Source organism: Rattus rattus, chromosome 4, assembly GCF_011064425.1.
Source record: "Rattus rattus isolate New Zealand chromosome 4, Rrattus_CSIRO_v1, whole genome shotgun sequence".
NCBI lineage: Eukaryota > Metazoa > Chordata > Mammalia > Rodentia > Muridae > Rattus > Rattus rattus.
The window spans coordinates 39,427,820-39,436,778 of record NC_046157.1 but is presented as its reverse complement, the minus strand read 5'-3'; positions in this window follow the sequence as shown (position 1 = coordinate 39,436,778).

Here is an 8,959-nt window from a genome sequence, read left to right as displayed (position 1 = left end):
AAAGAAAGACATGATCAGCTTTGAAATGAGAGGAGGGTGTACTGGTGGAGAAATGTCTTGAAAGAAGTGTTAGTTGTAAAAAGACTCTTGAAAAGTAGAAGAAGAGAGAGAGAGAGAGAGAGAGAGAGAGAGAGAGAGAGAGAGAGAGAGAGAGAGACTTATGGGGTGGAACTAGTAGTATCTGTTTTCCATACTCCATACAGAAGAACCAAACTGAGCCAGGATAAAGATATGCAAAATAACTTTTTATCTTGGGGAGCAGTAAGGATCCTTGAGTACACAGGATAGGTGGGGGGAAACAGAAACATGGGTTTGCTCAGATAAGAACCGACTTATTTAGCCATATCACAGAATCACAGAGTTGGAGTTTTTATTTTATTTTATTTTTTATGAAAAATGTTAGAAAGGAGGATGTCAGCTACAGACTTGACCTGTTCAGGCAGACAATAATAGATAGGTTTTATGAATCTTGGTGAGAATTGGTGGGGATCTCAAGGAAACAAAAACATTTAATATTTATGTTGGAAATGAACCCCAGGTGAAAATTCTCTCTACTTGTTTCCTTATAAATATGATTTTGTTTCGACGACTTTTACTTTTTGTCAGAATTATACCGAAGGTATAAAAATTGATTCCTAGTGTTTTCATTAGTGTGTTTGCTGCTGATTGGCTGATTCTGGCAGGATCGAGCCATGGAGTTGTGGTGATAGAGAGCACTGGCCTTTCTTGAAATTTGTGCTTTCAGAGTCTAATCATATGGGTAAAAATAAAGCGTATTTACCACTGAAACAAAACAAAACAAAAAAACTAGAGGCTAGAGAGATGACTCAGCAGTTAAGAACACAGACTGCTCTTTCATAGGACCTGGTTCTGTAGAGTAGTGGATTGTGCCAGGAAACTTTGTAAGGTTCAGAAACACCGATACCCATCTAAGGATGGTAGGAGTTTCCCTGCTCCCTACCAGATTCCTGGCCTGGAACACATCACCACACTCCCCACATTGGGATGTGACCAATGGTCATATAACCTAGAACAGAGTTCTCCATGCAAATAAGGTATCTAGATGGGCCCTAAGGGTTTAGCCAATGAGCCTCCCTTCCTAGACATTCCTGCCAGCAAAAGGTATAGAATCTCTGGCCCGCCCTGAGAAAGTTGTATGCACCCATTTTCCACAACGAACAATCAATAAACAGTTTGGAACCAAGGACTGTCTCTTTTATCAAGAACCAGCTTGGGGAACATGGAGGAAGCCTTTGTCTACAGAGCCATGGTACCTGAGTCTCCCATAGAAGACTCCATGTTCCTCTGACAACTGTGGATGAGCTAAGCAGGAGTTTCTACTCCTCCTGGCCCCAGGGTTGTCCTCAAGCCTACAGCCATCCACCATTCCCAACTCCTCCATGTGGTTTCCAGCATTGTCCGGACACCTGGAAGTTAGGGAACCACAGGTTCGGCCTCAGCCTATGTCATTTTTCACTCAGTCTGAGGCCCACATTTTAGGATGTTTACCTACCCCCTGATGTCTGTATGGATTTATGTTTAAATTTGTCTCATGCCCAGGTAGCCTAGTAACAATTACAACATTATCTGCAGTTTGATGCACAGCCAAAGATCTCAGCCTCATGCTCACTTCCTTCCTTCCGTCCTCGTGGTCACTTTGCCTGGTGCTGAGTTCTTCAGTTTAGAGAGTTTGCCACACATGCTGTGGTCCACAGGTGTATCTAGATCTGGACCAGTCCTTTAGATTCCCAAAGTCACTGTTGTTAATGGGGCAGGAGCCCTGAGTCATGCCTAGAGTTATGCTTTATATTCCCAACTTTGAATTTTACTGGACTGTAAGTTCATTAGAATTGCATTCATCCCATCCAGACCCTAAACCTCATAAGCTATCTATCACTTTAACTTGTATTACTTAAGTTGTAATACTATAATACTTCCTTCTCCGTCAGAACCTATCATTGACTTTGATCCTGTGAATAAGTTAGCCTGATTTCTTTCTCTGTGTCTAACCCAGCTAGTTAATGAATGAAATGCCATTAAGCAAACTTGTGTGATATAGTTATATAAACTATTAATTTACTTAATCATATGGTCTTTATTTCATGGATAGGGTGACATGAAGGAATGTGCAATGTCCTAGAGAAGTTACAGAGTGAGTTATTTAGAGATTGTTTACATTTGAGCCTTGATAGGAGGCATTTCAAATATATAATATTGAACTAACTTAATGTTAATATTTTGTACAATTCACACTCTTAATTTTTGATGACCCACTTAAAACAGAAACACAGTTGCTACTTAAAAGTCAGAAGTAATCATTATTTCTTTGTAATGAGATGGTCATTTTAATTGAATTTAGAGAGAAGATTTGACACCCTTAGTCATCCATGAATGAATGATTTTTAAAAATAGTAAAATATAACCAAATGGTGCTTACTAAGATTAAGCAGAGCAGGAGAGAAAGTTTGGTGGGAAAAGGCTCTTACTGTCAACCTTGATGACCTGAGTTGGGTCACAAAGACCTATGTGGAAGTGAGAGAGAGTGACCCCTATAAGTTATTCTCTGACCTCCGTATATGGCTTGACTCTCAAACATATGCCCAAGACTATCATTCCCACCTCACCTGTCTCTCTGTCTCTCTGTCTCTCTCTGTCTCTCTCTGTTTCTCTCTCTCTCTCTCTCTCTCTCTCTCTCTCTCTCTCTCACACACACACACACACACTGAATAAATGTAATGAAGATGTTAAATTTCAAGTTCTCTTTGAGTTCGACACTTCTCTTTAGCTTCTGTGTAAAATGATCCTTGCTCTAACTAGCTAACTTCAGTGGATCTCAGATTCTTTCCTACTCATCATTTCATCACATGTGTGTTACTGTGCTGCCCTCAAACAACTCAATTTGGAATTTTAGAAGCACTTTGGTAGCTGATTCTTACTTCTCATTATTCAGATTACTCATAAAACCATGCATTCATCACTTGCTATCAATTCCTAAGACTAACAGGTAAACGTGGTTTGTTTGCCCCCCTGGCATTATTCAAAGGGAGGCCACAAAACTTATTATCTCCCTTGAAACAACTTAACAAATAATATAAGAACCCAGGAACAATAATGAGCATAGGGCTAAATGTGCATTTTAGGCAAAATAAAATATTAGTACAAATTACCAGTGGCCTATTTTATTTTGTGAATATTGCTTCCTGAAGCCATTTGAGGAAAAACACCAAAATTGTCACAGCAAAGAGACATTAAATAAACATATGCAGCCAATGGCAATACACTTTCTTATATAATTTAAAGTTTGCTCAGATTATATTATATTATATTACAATGTTATGTTATGTTACATTACATTATATTATATTATACTGTACTATACTATACTATATTACATGGAAGGAAGAACCAAACCATCCCAAAGTGAGAGTGTTAATACATTTTTTAGCACTATAGAGAGGCTGTGTTGTAGGATGAAAACATACAGATAGAGTCTTCTGCATGTACCATCTACATCAATGTCAGGCTGGGAAGTAGGTTAGCAGATCCTTCTGATATAGTGAAGTCTGGCTTTGTACAATGGGCATAGGTGATTTTTCTCCTGCAGCTGCTAAAGCTTCCTAGGTTTACAGTCTCTATTTAGATCGACACTATTCTGTAGCCTCATACGTCATACTTGAGGTAATGGACATAAGTTAATCTTGTAACTTTGCCAGACCACACTGATAATTAGTACAGAAGAGAGGTAGAATCCAAACCCAATGTTAGGTTTACACAAAAACTTTTTTGTAATTGTAACATATTTTTCCCATCCTAGGAAATAGATAATGTACCAGGAAATATCTGTTGGAAGCTAGGAGAAAGCTATTAGATGCCTAGACTGCATTTTATGATGGTGAGACGCTTTTTTTTAAAAAAATAAGGAATCTTATTGCACCTAGGTTATATACTCTAAGTTAATATTTAGAATCTTTACCATTAACACATGACGGTGAAACTGAAATATTTTCCCTTTGATCTAAAACTCCCTGAGATCATAAACACATACTGTGTACATTAATGCCTGTCACATCATACTGGCATTTACCCTCAATAAATTCAACCACAATTATCACAAACTGCATAGTCTTCCTATTATTCTAGGTACTGGGTTCATTACTATGTAAATGTAGACACTCAATTCGAGCTGGTTCACTTTTATTGAGTTTCATTTCAATGTAAGTATCACATACAATTACATCCAGTATAGAATTTTAACAAATATTTTTATTTATGTGTGTATATGTGTGTGCATGCATGCACATGAGCATGTGTGCACATATGTACATGCTATCAGTAGGTACGTCGATGTCAGAGGACAATCTTTTTAAGATTCTGTTTCCTTCTATATCATGGTAGTCTTGGGATCAAACTCAGGTTGTCAAGTTTGGTGGCAATGACTTTGCCTGATGAGTCATCTTGCCAGAATAAGATTCATGTTGTGTGAGGCATGGCATACATTGATATGTTAGAAAATACATTCTGAGAATCTTAACGATTAATATTTAAGAAAATATATAAATCCCCCAAATTATCCCTCCAGATCTTAAGTTTAAATTTACTTCCAGAATTACAGTCATTGATAAGCGTTATTTTTTCCAAAGTGAGCACTTCCAGTCTTGATCTGAATAACTCTCAGCCCTTCCCGATGTTTCCAGCTAAACTACATTATTCCATTAGACTTTCCTGAAGGATCTTTTGTGTTTCTTTTCCAGCATTATGAAATGTATTTGCACGCAACTTCTCACTTGTGTGATTATTAGTATTATATTGACCCACTCTTTAGTCTATAAACTCCATGAATGTATACCATGCCTACTTTGCTCATCATTGGACCTTGGAAACTCTGGGTCTCAAGCTTAAATAAAAATATTTAACAATTACTTGTAATAAACCAAGAGTGAATGGATTGGCATAAAAATTTAAAGTAATAAAAAACAATCTTATAGTCTTGTTTAGCAAGACAAGGACACTTCACGTTAAAGAATATATATGTGAATAACTAGATTAGCTAAGGCATGTAGTTATATTTCAATCTTTTAAAACTGTTGGCATAAATATATTTTTGATTATTGAGAAATTAGTTATAGGCAGATGGAATAGCTCATACTAGTATCCTCGTCACTGGCTGACCCCTTCGTTGTATCCTCTGGTAAATACTTTGTAAATCATCTCTATTAAGAAAGAAATATTTTCGTTTTATAGCAGTCATACTAATAGTCAATTTTTTAATTAGAGGGAAGTGATCGTTTATGCTAATAAACCAAAATTATCATTTTATTATTAGTTGGTTATGATTATACTCCATGTAAGATGGAGAAAGTCAATGTACTAGCATGGCTTCAAAGCTCATCCAGAATGATAAAATATACAAACATACTACAGAAGAACTTGATGAATTATTAAAAAAATAAGCTCTTAAAGTGATTTAATTCAATCTGTCAGTTCGCTTACTCCCCTCGAATTAAGGTACAGAATAAATGTTCTAAAGCAAATACTGTGCATCAGTTAATCACTAGATGTTTTAAGGACACCCTCAGCAGATAGACAAATGAAAGAGATGGCCAAAGGAAAGAAATGAACCCTCCGCCCTGTGCCGGAGAATACTGGCGTAGATTGTCTCACAGGAGTAGCCTTTACTTTCATAGTTCCTTGTGGAATATACATTCGCAGATTCAGAACCATAAAATTTTGCAATGTGCTCTTGATGACAACACAGATTTTCCTTTTTCTTTGAGGCATGATTCTGGAACTGCATGGCGAGTTTTATTCTTTGTTTAGCAAGACAAGGACACTTTATGTTAAAGGATATATATGTGCATGATAATGGATGTTTCAGTTGAAGGTTTTATGTTTTCATTTTCATATATATGTTGCCTCTAGTGTCCAAGCCTAATAGAAATAAACAATATAGAGCTTTAGTCTAGACATTCTGTCAAGAAAACCATCATTCTTTTGTTAAAAAATTATGGTCCCCAGCACTCCAGCACTTTAAAACCCGTGATTTTGGAGGGTGAGTCAAGGCATTTTTTTTTCCTAGTGGGAAGACTGCAGCAGCAGGATTCATAACTCAACGAGACAGTAGCTTCCTTGGAAAGCATCAGTGCCTCTTTACCTAGGTCCTGATGCTTTCTTCTGAGAGTGGAGAGCCCCTTCATTTCCTCACCTCAAACTTTGACATCAGTTGAGATACACACACTCATCTCCTAGCTTTCCCTGGGAACATTGTTTTCCCGCCATCTCAAAGCTGCTGGGACTGTTTAAGATGCTCCCTGCAGAGGAGCCCTCTTTGGATGCTGTAGAAACTTTGGGAGGTGCCTCTGCCAGCTGGAAACTGCGCACCTGTGTGGGGAAGGTGGAGCTCAAAAGTAGGGCAGGAGCGATGTCTGGGGCATCAGTGGTGCTGCAGAATTTTGTGAATCGTGTGTGTGTGTGTGTGTGTGTGTGTGTGTGTGTGTGTGTGTGTGTGTGTGTGTGTTTGTATGTATTTCAAACTCTCAGGTCCAGCTTAGTGTAAAAGCACCAAACTTAGACTGATTGTTCATTTGAGGAAATCATGTTTAGCTACATTTTCCGCTTTTCAGCATTATAATCTAGCACATATGAAGCCCATACAATTTAGAAAGCATGGGCTTTGATAAGCTGTCGTACCCGCTTGTCTCTGCAAAGGTATTTCTCAGGTGTGGACAAAGGTATTTCCAGACATGTTCAATCCCTTCATCTGCCCATTACTCCAGTTACCAGGTCATAGCGATGGTGATGATGGTACCCCCTCAAGGTATCAGGAGTGTTCATGGTGGTACCTGTTCCACTCACGTCACAGGGGTCATGGTATTACTTAATATTTCTCAGCACTACTTAGTATTCACATTTTCATTAAAAAAAAAGCTGATACAGCTTTTCAAGGTGTCTGTTATTCCTGGAGAATAATTTATGGTCTAAAAAAGTTTTCTCTTTTTAAAGTTTGGGTACTACTGAAATAGAAAAAGAAGTATTAGTTAGCCAGAAGAACTGGTTGTCTGTAACTTAGAGCTGCTCATATGGATTGATGGTTTGTCTGATGACATCAACTTCGCTTTCAGCAATCCTTCCCCACTTCCTCATTCCTCACTCTTCGTCTATTTTTAACCCCATGTACATATTTTATATTGTACTCATAGATTGATTTTTTTATTTCGTTTACTAAAATATAAGTGCTATGCTGGCATTTTCCTACTGCTGTCTCATGTTCCTCTTATAGCACCAGTTACATGAAAACATTCGATAATTGCTTGATAAATGAATAAAAGAAAATGTGTCTCTGATTAAGTGTCCTTCGTGAATACTACATTTTCATTTGATTCAGTGCCATGTGCATCGCTTTTTGGATTAATATGTCACATATGGACTGTAGTAGTTTCTAGAGTCTTTGAGAATAAATCCTGCTACAAGCTGGATGTTTAGCCCTGAGCTGGTTTCATAATAATTCAAATTCTTTATTTTCTTTCCCCCAGAATAAAGAGAATAAATTGCCCATTTGGTTAAACCAAATGTACATACGAAGTGCTTAAAGAATTCTGGTACATAGTCTGCCCTTACATCCCATTTGTGCTTTCATTAAGTCAATTTGCAAAAAGAATAATATTCTACATGCTCTCCCTGACTAAATGAAATAGAGTTATGGAAATTATGTAGAAATTATTAAGAAATGTTTTGCCTCAATCATCAGATTCATTTTGCTCAGGGCATATATAAGTATACATTATTAATATAATTTACTCTTTCTGAAGTAGCAGGACATTAGTTATATTTATTGAACAAGCCCAAACGAAATCAAACTGTAGTGCAAACATCGCAAAGGTCAAGCTGAAGTCTGAATTCTCAACTGCCATTTCCTCAGTCTGTGACACTGGGTAACTCAGTTAAAGTCTCGTACATGGGTAAAAATCAAATCTCCACGAGTAGTCGAATATTAAGCACAACGCTAAGTTTAGAACATACCAAGTTGAAAGAAAAGTAAGCTTTAAACTATGTATTGCAATGAAATCTGGAAAATGGTGTTTATGAAAGAACTGTATCAATGTATACAAAGTTAAATGAGAAGCAAGATTCTACTTTATTTTTCATTTCAAATTTAACCTAAGTTAGCAAATTAGAAAACAGACCCTTGAAGAACTTTCTTTTTTAAAAGAAAATTGGAATACGGTAAATATTGATATGTAGGAAACCAATTCACCGGGTATAAGGCTTCCTTTGTGTTGTTAATGCCTATTAGTAGTGTCACAAATGTCAGGGTGCGTTTGTTAAGTAAGATCGTTACAACTTCTTTCTCTTTTCCTTGGCTCTTTGAAACAGTCTTATTATGTGGCCTGGGCCATCCTTGAATTCATGACAATTTTAGATCTTCAGTATCCTGATTTCTAGGATTATACAGTACAGTACCACCGTTTCTGGCTATTGAAAATAAGCAGTGTGATGACCCTGAAATGTAACCTTAAAGCTTTCTGTGTGTTCAGATTAGGGATCATAAGGTCTTAAGATCACCATCTTGGTTTTGAAATGACAAATATTTTACTACTACCCTCTGTACACTGGTTCAATTAACTGCATCTATTTTTGAAACCACAGAGTATTTTGTTCTCCCTTCTAAGAAGGACTGAAGCATTCACATTTTGGTCTACTTTCTTCTTGGGCTTCACATGATTTGTGAAATTTTTTTCTTAGGTATTCCAAGCTTTTGGGCTAATATCCACTTATCAGTGAGTGCATACCATGTGTGTTCTTTTGTGACTGGGTTACCTCACTCAGGATGATACTTTCTTGTTCCATTGATTTGCTTAAGAATTTCATGTAATCATTGTTTTCGATAGCGGAGTAGTACTCCATTGTATAAATATACTACATTTTCTGTATCCATTCCTCTGTTGAAGGACATCTGGGTTCT